Here is a 12,055-nt window from a genome sequence, read left to right as displayed (position 1 = left end):
TAGAGGGACTGGTCCCAATCCTGCACACAAATAACACCACATGAGACCAGAACGTATTGCAGGATGTGCAGGATACCCCCCGTTGAAAAGCTGAGGTTCAATAGGTACTCTGAACTCTTTGAACATCAGAGGCCCGAGACTGTTCAACACGCTTCCACAACAGATAAGGGGCATAACTGGCCGACGCCTCAGAGAGTTCAAGAGAGAACTTCATGAACACCCCCAAAGGATACTTGATCAACCAGGCTGTGATTCATTCGTCAGGTTGCGAGAAACCACGTCCAACAGTCTGATTGACCAGTCCAGCATCCAGGTGGCCTGGTGGAGGACCGGGTTGCGGGGACGCTAAGCCCCGACATTATCGCAAAGTAACCGCATGGTATGTTAGGTGACAAACCTGATCGAGTTCTATGAAAATTTTATTAAATATGACAGGAAAAAAGATGACTGTGTTCATCTGAATTTTCCTAGATTATTAAAAAGGTAATATTTATATACTAAATTGAATAGCAATTATCTTTTCATGTGCTTAAAAACGAACGAATATCTGTTTAATATGCTTAAGTAGCAAGTTACCATCTAATTATAAACGAAATGAAGTATTTAATAAAAATAATTTATTTAAGAATAAGGAAGAATAATTTAGTTATGAGCAGAATAATAATTATATATTTTTAGCCGAAGTAACTATCAATTATTTACATTTACGTTGAAGAGATAAACAATAAAAAGCACGCGTAAATTGCCATTCCTCGTCAGCGCGAGCGACCGCAGGTATAAAACCTGCGGCCTTCGTTAGGTTGGCCTCAGTGGCTCCCAGGTCCCAGAGAGAGACAGAGTGGGTTCAGTGGCTCCCAGATCCCAGAGTGAGACAGAGTGGTTTCAGTGGCTCCCAGGTCCCTGAGTGAGACAGTGTGGCTTCAGTGGCTCCCAGGTCCCAGAGTAAGACAGAGTGGCTTCAGTGGCTCCAGGTCCCAGAGTGAGACAGTGGCTCCCAGGTCCCAGAGTGAGACAGTGGCTCCCAGGTCTCAGAGTGAGACAGTGGCTCCCAGGTCCCAGAGTGAGACAGTGGCTCCCAGGTCTCAGAGTGAGACAGTGGCTCCCAGGTCTCAGAGTGAGACAGTGGCTCCCAGGTCTCAGAGTGAGACAGTGGCTCCCAGGTCTCAGAGTGAGACAGTGGCTCCCAGGTCTCAGAGTGAGACAGTGGCTCCCAGGTCCCAGAGTGAGACAGTGGCTCCCAGGTCTCAGAGTGAGACAGTGGCTCCCAGGTCTCCGAGTGAGACAGTGGCTTCCAGGTCTCAGAGTGAGACAGTGGCTCCCAGGTCCCAGAGTGAGACAGTGGCTCCAAGGTCTCAGAGTGAGACAGTGGCTCCCAGGTCCCAGAGTGAGACAGTGGCTCCCAGGTCCCAGAGTGAGACAGTGGGTCCCAGGTCTCAGAGTGAGACAGTGGCTCCCAGGTCCCAGAGTGAGACAGTGGCTCCCAGGACCCAGAGTGAGACAGTGGGTCCCAGAGTGAGACAGTGGCTCCCAGGTCCCAGAGTGAGATAGTGGCTCCCAGGTCCCAGAGTGAGACAGTGGCTCCCAGGTCCCAGAGTGAGACAGTGGCTCCCAGGTCCCAAAGTGAGACAGTGGGTCCCAGGTCTCAGAGTGAGACAGTGGCTCCCAGGTCTCAGAGTGAGACAGTGGCTCCCAGGTCTCAGAGTGAGACAGTGGCTCCCAGGTCCCAGAGTGAGACAGTGGCTCCCAGGTCTCAGAGTGAGACAGTGGCTCCCAGGTATCAGAGTGAGACAGTGGCTCCCAGGTCCCAGAGTGAGACAGTGGCTCCCAGGTCTCAGAGTGAGACAGTGGCTCCCAGGTCCCAGAGTGAGACAGTGGCTCCCAGGTCTCAGAGTGAGACAGTGGCTCCCAGGTCCCAGAGTGAGACAGTGGCTCCCAGGTCTCAGAGTGAGACAGTGGCTCCCAGGTCTCAGAGTGAGACAGTGGCTCCCAGGTCTCAGAGTGAGACAGTGGCTCCCAGGTCCCAGAGTGAGACAGTGGCTCCCAGGTCTCAGAGTGAGACAGTGGCTCCCAGGTCTCAGAGTGAGACAGTGGCTCCCAGGTCCCAGAGTGAGACAGTGGCTCCCAGGTCTCAGAGTGAGACAGTGGCTCCCAGGACCCAGAGTGAGACAGTGGGTCCCAGGTCTCAGAGTGAGACAGTGGCTCCCAGGTCCCAGAGTGAGACAGTGGCTCCCAGGTCCCAGAGTGAGACAGTGGGTCCCAGGTCCCAGAGTGAGTCAGTGGCTCCCAGGTCCCAGAGTGAGACAGTGGCTCCCAGGTCCCAGAGTGAGACAGTGGCTCCCAGGTCCCAGAGTGAGACAGTGGCTCCCAGGTCTCAGAGTGAGACAGTGGCTCCCAGGTCCCAGAGTGAGACAGTGGCTCCCAGGTCCCAGAGGTGGATGGTGACCACGGGGCGTGTTGTATGTTGTCTCTGGTGAAGATTTATATGTGCAACGCTTATTGATGAGTGTGGGTCTCATCATTTTAATGTGACCCGTATTTACCTCACCAATACTAGTCGATGTAAACAATAACGTCGTTCTTAGACATAACATTGATGGATGTTAATGGGATCTGGGAAAATTTATTTGAAAACTGCATTTTTAGACATTACCCATTATATATCGGTGGACAGTCTAGGATATGATCGGTAGACAGTCTAGTATATGGTCGGTTGACAGTCTAGGATATGATCGGTAGACAGTCTAGGATATGGTCGGTGGACAGTCTAGGATATGGTCGGTGGACAGTCTAGGATATGGTCGGTGGACAGTCTAGGATATGGTCGGTGGACAGTCTAGGATATGGTCGGTGGACAGTCTAGGATATGGTCGGTGGACAGTCTAGGATATGGTCGGTAGAGAGTGTAGCATGTAATTGGGGTACAGCCTAGTATGTGATCGATGAATATTCTAGGCTATGTCTATGAAGTACTTTGTCAAAGTCTTTCTGACAGTCTGAGAAAATGAAGTCTGATCACCCTACTCTTTCTTGCATAATTATTGTCTATTAAACCTGTGATGCAGGGTTTACCATCCATAAACCCATGATGGTGGCGTACATATATATATTGTATATATAATACGACCAGCTTGAATCGTCCTAAAACCATGTGATTCAGAAAAACTCTTCCTCGTGAAGGGTTCGAACCTCAGACAACCAGGCACTCATACACACTTGCATATTCAGTACCATATCCACTAGACCACAACTGACTGTTAAAAAATTGGTAGTTTGTTAGACTTTTAACCCAGTTGCGAACAGCACTCGGTGGCCAACGGGCACAGATATTTTGAAAAAATCAATTTATTATTTGAAGAAAACGTGTGAATCATTTATATTACAAGCTTGAATGGGTCTCAAGCCATATGCATCAGAAAAAGTCTTCCTCGTGAAGGGCTCGACACCCCAGAAGGATTCAAACCCAGACAGCCAGGAGCACTATGCACCATGGCGTACCTGGTACCATAACCACTCGACCACCGTGACTGTACAAAAGTCATTGGGAACCGAGGATATATTCCTAACGACCCGACAGCACTTGGTGGTAAGCTTGGGCATAGATATTTCATCGAATCACGTGAGTAACAGAAATACAAACAAGCTTGAATGATTCCCAAGCTTTAATGCAACTGAAAACTCCACACCCCAGAAGGATTCGAACCCAGATAGCCAGGAGCACTATGCGCCATGCCATACCTGGTTCCGCATCATTCCATTAAATGCTTAAGCTCCAAGCTTCACTGGTACCATTGCATAGCATTCAAGCTCGTTCGCATTTGTGTTGCTCACGTGGCCCCACAAAGTGAGGTAATTCGATGATATATCTATACCCAAGCTTACCACCAAGTGCTGTCATGTCGTAGGAGATACAGCCTCGGCTACCAATGACTTTTGTACAGTCACGGTCACGGTGGTCGAGTGGTTAAGGAAACAGGTACGCCATGGTGCACAGTGCTCCTGGCTGTCTGGGTTCGAATCCTTCTGGAGTATGGAGTTTTCAGTTATATATATATATATATATATATATATATATATATATATATATATATATATATATATATATATATATATATATATATATATATATATATATATATATTGGTAGCAGTCTTTCCTGTAGACATATATTATTAAATATGACCGAAAAAGTAAGATTAATAATTCTAACACAAATTTTCTCTATGTTTCTTATATTTCTTTTCACTGTTGATGGTAACTGAAAAATCAATTATCCAAAATTCATTTTTATTTCTAGTCTGACGCGCACTTGAACGCGTTTCGTAATAACTTATTACATTTTCAAAGACTTTAGTTTACACACACACAACTATAACTTGCAGACACTAAACAGTTTAAACAGCTTTGATTTTATACCTGCATTTGGGTGAGGTGATTTGTTACAACAGTTTTGGATGAGGTGAATACAAACAAACAACATAAGACAGTTTTGTCTTGTGTTGAAAGTTTGTTTTCCTGGCCACGCGTTGCTGTGGTTCAGCAACCTTTCCCTGTCTCCCAGTCGTCCCCACCATTCCCCCTTCCCCTGTGTCACCTCATCCTCCCAACAATTCTGCACTCCCCTATTGCCTCGTCCTCCCCACTATTCCTCCCCTCCCCCGTCTCTTTGTCCTCCCCAACATCCCTCACTCCAGTGTCCGCTCGTTTCCTAACCATTCCCCACTCCTCCCCACCATCTCCCACTCCCCCATCCCCCTGGTCCTCCCTTCCATTCCCCCCCCCCTCATCCCCCTCGTCCAATCCACCAACCCCCACTCCTCTGTCCCCTTGTCCTCCCCATCATTCTCCATTTCCCTATCCCCTCGTCCCCATTATCCCCAACTGCCCCGTCCCCTCGTTCTCCCCTCTATTACCCTTTCTGCTGTCTCCTCTTCCTCCCCACCATCCCCCACTCCTGTCCCCTTGTTCTCCCCATCATTCCCCACTTCCTTGTTCGATGCATTAACAATCGATCTGATGTTTCCATCAGAAAATTGGGAACATCAAATGATCTGATGTTACCATCACTGAAATATAAGAAAAACAGTTAAAAGAACGATATTAAAATAAATGAAAAAATACAAAAATAAACTATATTCATGAAATGAAAACTATACTCACGAAATGAACGGTATGGTAAACAACACAGGTCAATTCCAACACAATTCACATAAAATAATTAAATCAAAATCAAAATATATCAAAATCTATGAAAATTCAATTTATCAATGCAAACAGAAATATTGAAATGGAATTGTAACATATTTAGTATAGCATGTGTGTTGCTCTTACATGCAACAGAAGGCGCTGTTTTTCAAGAGAAGCATATTTCACCTGTCACAGTGTGGCATCTATACTTATACTTATGAAATGAACGGTATGGTAAACAACACAGCTCAATTCCAACACAATGTCACACAAATTAATTCAATAAAAAATTAAATATATCAAAATCTATGAAAATATAATTTATTAATGCAATCGGAAACATTAAAATGGAATTCGTGAAATATTTAGTATAACGTGCATGTTACTATTATGGGCAACAGATGGCGCTGTTTTTAAAAAATAATCTTTTTACCTGTCAGAGAGCTGGCATCTTTATAGTAGGTATATTAAAAGACGCGCCTATTCGAATGCAACGTTGTGTCGAAATTTCAAAGCAATCGGTAAAGAGGTTTCGAAGATTTCCCTTACATGATAAACACAGTTTTTCAAAAAAAGCATTTTTTTTACTGTCACAGACGTGACATCTATATAGTAGGTAAATAAAAACCTGCTCGGATGCGAATGGAACACTGTGTGAAAATTTCAAAGCAATCGGTGAAGAACTTTCGGAGATTAGTGGTTATGCACAAACGAATATTTCCATTTTTATTTATATAGATGTGATGAACATAGTTATCACTGCTCTTACCCATTTTTTCACATAAATAATTTCTCTCAGTCCTTAGCAAGAAGAAGGTCAGGCGGGGAATCTCTTTACTTGATTCTGTAAGAGTATTTCTTAATTTAAAAGCTTTGGAATGCAACAGGAAAAAACGAATAAAAATATATCATGATGACTTCAATTTAATCCAATTTTCATTTCTCTCATATTGCAGGCTGAAAAAAGGCTATAAGGGCAGTAAGAAACAGAAAAGGGAGAATTGGACATGGAACGGAAAAGAAAAGAATGACCTTAACCTCGACGTTGTGGAGCAAGGTGACACTAAACAGGAAACCGAAGCTGACGAGGAAGTCGACATGATAACTATTGCTGAGCTAATCTGGGAGAAGAGGGATGCTGGAGTGATCGAGGAAGAAGAGGAAGGGGAGAAGGGAGAGGAAGTAAGACTCTAAATACTTTAATAAGAGCAACTACTAGAACAATTGATGTTCTAGTAGTTGTTATTATTGGTGTTCTAATTTCTAACTAATAGGAGTTAACTATAAATATTATTGTTAGTTTTATTTGGCCTAAATTAGTCTCGCTCATGCAAGTCGGCGTTCAATCCCCGACAGTTCAAGTGTGTGGGCACCATTCCATCCCCCCGTTCCAGATCCTTATCCTGATTCTTATAAAGTGGTGTAGTGGTAAGACACTCGCCTGGCGTTCCGCGAGCGCTATGTCATGGGTTCGTATCCTGGCCGGGGAGGATTTACTGGGCGCAATTCCTTAACTGTAGCCTCTGTTTAACGCAACAGTAAAATGTGTACTTGGATGAAAAAACGATTCTTCGCGGCAGGGGATCGTATTCCAGGGACCATAGGATTAAGGACTTGCCCGAAACGCTACGCATACTAGTGGCTGTACAAGAATGTAACAACTCTTGTATATATCTCAAAAAAAAAAAAAAAAAAAAAAAAAAGAAAAAAAAGAAAAAAAAAAAAAAAAAAAAAAAAAAAAAAAAGTGCTATATAGTCGCATTGGCTTGGCGCTTTCCCCTTATAGTTCATGCCTTGACCAAGCGCTTTGAAATGCGTTCCGATATCCCTTGTTAATATTTTCAAAGACAGAGTTCGAGTGACTACAAAGTTTCTTGCTTCATGATTTATTCCCTAGGATGAGGTGAAGGTGATTAGGTGAAGGGAATGAGGTGAAGATGACTAGGTGAAGGGAATGAGGTGAAGATGACTAGGTGAAGAGAATGAGGTGAAGGTGACTAGGTGAAGGGAATGAGGTGAAGATGACTAGGTGAAGGGAATGATGTGAAGATGACTAGGTGAAGAGAATGAGGTGAAGGTGACTAGGTGAAGAGAATGAGGTGAAAGTGACTAGGCGAAGGAAATGAGGTGAAAGTGACTAGGTGAAGGTGAATCCCATCACATGTCCATTATGTTTTTTCAATTTCCTGTTTGCATGATGGCTGGGGCAGTATGCTGTATATTCCGTCGTGTTCTTGAAGTTGGCAGAGTGTAATTTGGTGCTAGTTGGCTATTGATACTTGATCAATCAATTGCTCATATACACAAAGCGAACCAAGTTGTCTTGGTGTGCTTGGTATATATAGAAGCTAGAAAAAAAATGAAAAATTCTCGATTGTATTCCTATTTCCTTCAACTCTAATGGATTGACCCCACGTCACCAGTTCCACCTACCTTAGATGGATGGAACCATTGTACGAACGTCACCTCACCACACGTTTGTCCTCCTTAATGTGGATGGCACCATTAACCCCACTTCAACTCGTCAGAAGTTCCTGCTCCCTCAGGTGGATGGCAACTAACTCTTCTTTATGTGGCTGGCACCTGTGATCCCACGTCATCTCTATAATTTTCACCCCCCATCACGTAGATGACACTGTTGGCCCAGCTTCACCTTACCACAAGCTCCTCCTCTCTCCGGTAGATTTCAGCATTCGCCCTAAGAAAATCTTTGTCCCCATTAACCTTGCGTCACCAGATAACGAGTTCCTTCCGCCGTCTTCTGGTACATGATACCACTGAGCCACCTACCTCATCACATGTTTCTTCTCCCTCAGATCAATGACACCAATGAGCCTTCTTTACCTCAACGCAACCTCTTCCGGGTCGCCTCCCTTAAGCTGCAGAGAGCCTCTAAGTCGGTGCCCTCTGTCAGCAAACCAAATCACAGCACCACCACAACCATCTAAATCTCTGCCATGCAGACCGAGATCAGCAGCTCTACCATTGATAACTGGCTGTCAGAGAGCCCGAGGGGCAGGTCCAACACTCGATAACTGGCTGTCAGAGAGCCCGAGGGGCAGGTCCAACACTTGATAACTGGCTGTCAGAGAGCCCGAGGGGCAGGTCCAACACTTGATAACTGGCTGTCAGAGAGCCCGAGGGGCAGGTCCAACACTTGATAACTGGCTGTCAGAGAGCCCGAGGGGCAGGTCCAACACTTGATAACTGGCTGTCAGAGAGCCCGAGGGGCAGGTCCAACACTTGATAACTGGCTGTCAGAGAGCCCGAGGGGCAGGTCCAACACTTGATAACTGGCTGTCAGAGAGCCTGAGGGCAGGTCCACCACTAGATAACTGTCTGTCAGAGAGCCTGAGGGCAGGTCCATTACTAGATAACTGGCTGTCAGAGAGCCTGAGGGCAGGTCCATTACTAGATAACTCTCTCTCAGAGAGCCTGAGGGCAGGTCCATTACTAGATAACTGGCTGTCAGAGAGCCTGAGGGCAGGTCTACCACTAGATAACTGGCTGTCAGAGAGCCTGAGGGCAGTTCTACCACTAGATAACTGGCTGTCAGAGAGCCTGAGGGCAGGTCCACCACTAGATAACTGTCTGTCAGGAGCCTGAGGGCAGGTCCACCACCTGGTAACTCTCTCTCAGAGAGCCTGAGGGCAGGTCCATTACTAGATAACTGGCTGTCAGAGAGCCTGAGGGCAGGTCTACCACTAGATAACTGGCTGTCAGAGAGCCTGAGGGCAGGTCTACCACTAGATAACTGGCTGTCAGAGAGCCTGAGGGCAGGTCCACCACTAGATAACTGTCTGTCAGGAGCCTGAGGGGAGGTCCACCACCTGGTAACTCTCTCTCAGAGAGCCTGAGGGCAGGTCCATTACTAGATAACTCTCTGTCAGAGAGCCTGAGAGCAAGTCTTGATACTCGTTTATTTTAATGATAGTCTTAACCTAAAAGCAACTATGGTGTGATTGAGAATTTTCGCGCCTTGTTCAGTGTCATGAGTTTAAAAAGGTTCAAAATCTGAGATGTGTTATCAAGAGTGTTAAAAGCAAGTGCTCGTATCCTACCTCAGCTCATCTGAAGCCTGCATCTAGAAACTCATTTATTTCATGAGAATGTACTTTGAAACTATCACATAGGGAACTATCATATAGGAACTCTCTGTCTCTCCCCAGCACTTCAAATAATACAATTTGATAAAAAAATTTGTCTGTAAGTTGTTGCTAATTATATTTCTGATCTTGATGATGGCAATGTTTACTTACTATGTTGTTACTGTGACTTATATAATTAAGTAATTTTTATGTACACTTTCCAAGTTATAAATATACTATAATATTCAACAATTTAATATTCAATAGTCTTTGATTGGGATGATTGATATTCAACACATGATAAGTATTGTATCTTCAAGACCACTATAATTAGTTTGTGATCACTTGTTTGGAAGAATCTTGTTATCCAGCCAGTTAATTTTCTTGCTGTTGTGACTGTATGTTTATTTATTCTTTAACTAGCTGTACTCGGCCACAGCAACCTTCCCCCGTTCTCCCAGTCCTCTCCACTATTACCTATGCTCCATCCCCTCATCCTCCCAGCAATTCCTCACTTACCCGTCCCCTCGTCCTTTCCACCAACCCACACTCCTCTGTCGTCTTGTCTTCCCCACCATTCTCCATTCCCCTATCCCCTCGTCCCCACCATCCCCTCGTCTTCCCCACCATTACCCCCTCCCCTGTCCTCTCGTCCTCCCCAAAATCCCCCACTCCTGTCCCCTGGTCCTCCCCAACATTTCCAACTCCCTGGTTCGATGCATTACCAAACGATTTGAGGATCCTATCAGAAAATTAAGAACGTCAAATGATCTGATGTTCCCATCACTTAAATATAAGAAAAACAGGTAAAAAAACGAAATGAAAACCAATGAAAAAATACAAAAATGAACTATACTCAGGAAATGAACGGTATGGTAAAAAAAAACAGCTCAATTTCAGTGCAATGTCATACAAAATATATTAAATCAAAGTGAAAATAAATTGAAATTTATGAAAATTAAAAATGTCAAAGATATCAGAAACATTAATATGAAATCATAACATATTTAGTATAGCGTGAGTTGCTATTACGTGCAAGAGATGGCACAGTTTTTCAAAAAAGCATGTTTTTACATGTCACAGGTGTGGCATCTATATAGTCGGTATATAAAATCACGCGTGTATTCGAAAGGAAAGTTGTGTCAAAATTTAAAAGCAATCGATGAAGAACTTTCGGAGATTTCAGCATGTATTGCTCTTACAGTCCAACAGATGGCGCTGTTTAAAAACAAAGCACGATTTTTCCTGTCACAGGTGTGGTATGCATATAGGAGGTATATAAAGACACGCGCCTATTCGAATGCAACGTTGTGTCAAAATTTCAAACCAATCGGTAAAAAGGTTTCAAAGAGTTCCCTCCCATTAAAAGCACATAAAAAATACAGTTATTAAAAAAAGCATGTTTTTTCCCGTCACAAACGTGACATCTATATAATATGAATATAAAAATCTGCTCGGATGCGAATGGAACATTGTGTGAAAATTTCAAATCAATCAGTGAAGAACTTTCTGAGATTAGCGATTTTGAACTAGCAGATATTTATATTTTTATATATATAAAGATATATATATGTGCCAGCAGCACCCGGTCAGGTGATGGCCGGGTACTGCTAGTATATATTCCTGTCCCCTGGAACCTTCTCTGTTCCCCAGTTCCCCCCCTCACCCGTCTCCGCGGCCTCCCCATCATCCCTAACTCCCCCATCCCCTCGTCCTTCTCCACCATTATCCCCTGCCTTGTCCTCCCCACGTTTTCTCGCTTCCATGCCCTAGTCATCCCCACCATTCGTCACTCCCTCGTCCGATGTCTTCCCAAATGGTCTGATGTTCCCATCAGAAAATTGGGAACATCAAGTGATGAGATGTTCCCATCACTGAAATATAAGAAAAACATTTAAGAAATGAAATGAAAATATGAAAAAGTAAAAAATAAACTATACTCACGAAATGAACGGTATGGTAAACAACACAGCTCAATTCCAACGTAATTCACACAAAATAAAAAAATAAAAATGAAAATAAATAAAAATCTATGAAAAGTCAATTTATCAATGCAATCAGAAACATTGAAATGGAATTGTAACATATATTATAGCTTGTGTGTTGATCTTACATGAAACAGTTGGCGCTGTTTTTCAAGAAAAAGCATAGTTTTACCTGTCACAGGTGTGGCATCTATACTTATACTTACGAAATGAACGGTATGGTAAACAACACAGCTCAATTCCAACACAATGTCACACAAAATAAATAAATAAAAAATTAAATAAATCGAAATCTATGAAAATAAAATTTATTAATGTAATCGGAAACTTCCAAATGGAATTCTTGACATATTTAGTATAGCGTGCATGTTGCTATTATGTGTAACAGATGGCACTGTTTTTTAAAAACGCATGTTTTTACCTGTCACAGAGGTGGCATCAATATAGAAGGTATATAAAAAGACGCTCATATTCGAATGGAACGTTGCATCAGAATTTCAAAGCAATCGGTGAAGAACTTTGGGAGATTACTGCGTGTGTTGCTCTTACATCCAACAGATTTATTTATTTATTTATTTATTTATTTATTTATTTATATATATACAAGAAGGTACATTGGGTTTGTGAGAATACATTGAATAGTACAGTACTTACACTCTTGTAAAGCCACTAGTACGCGCAGCGTTTCGGGCAGGTCCTTAATCTAACAGATAATTTTAAGTAGGTAATTTCAATCAGAATTGATAAATGATAACAAATACATTGCAAGAGAAAATGAGATGAGAGAGCTTAGTAAGT

The 12,055-nt window shown here is 43.3% G+C and overlaps 1 long non-coding RNA gene across 2 annotated transcripts; it reads left to right on the top strand.

Moving 5' to 3' along the window:
• Nucleotides 1-751: 751 nt before the first annotated feature.
• Nucleotides 752-9,536, top strand: LOC138360078 (uncharacterized). Of its 2 annotated transcripts, XR_011226193.1 has the most exons (4): nucleotides 752-942; nucleotides 6,141-6,366; nucleotides 8,001-8,964; nucleotides 9,006-9,536. It is a non-coding gene; the product is annotated as an uncharacterized lncRNA (long non-coding RNA). The 2 variants fall into 2 exon arrangements; XR_011226192.1 differs by having other exon boundaries at nucleotides 797-942; nucleotides 8,001-9,536.
• Nucleotides 9,537-12,055: the final 2,519 nt, after the last annotated feature.

Source organism: Procambarus clarkii, unplaced genomic scaffold (genome assembly GCF_040958095.1).
Source record: "Procambarus clarkii isolate CNS0578487 unplaced genomic scaffold, FALCON_Pclarkii_2.0 HiC_scaffold_95, whole genome shotgun sequence".
NCBI classification, from domain to species: domain Eukaryota; kingdom Metazoa; phylum Arthropoda; class Malacostraca; order Decapoda; family Cambaridae; genus Procambarus; species Procambarus clarkii.
Note: the sequence above shows the minus strand (reverse complement) of the source record. Positions and strands in the feature narration are given on the sequence as shown.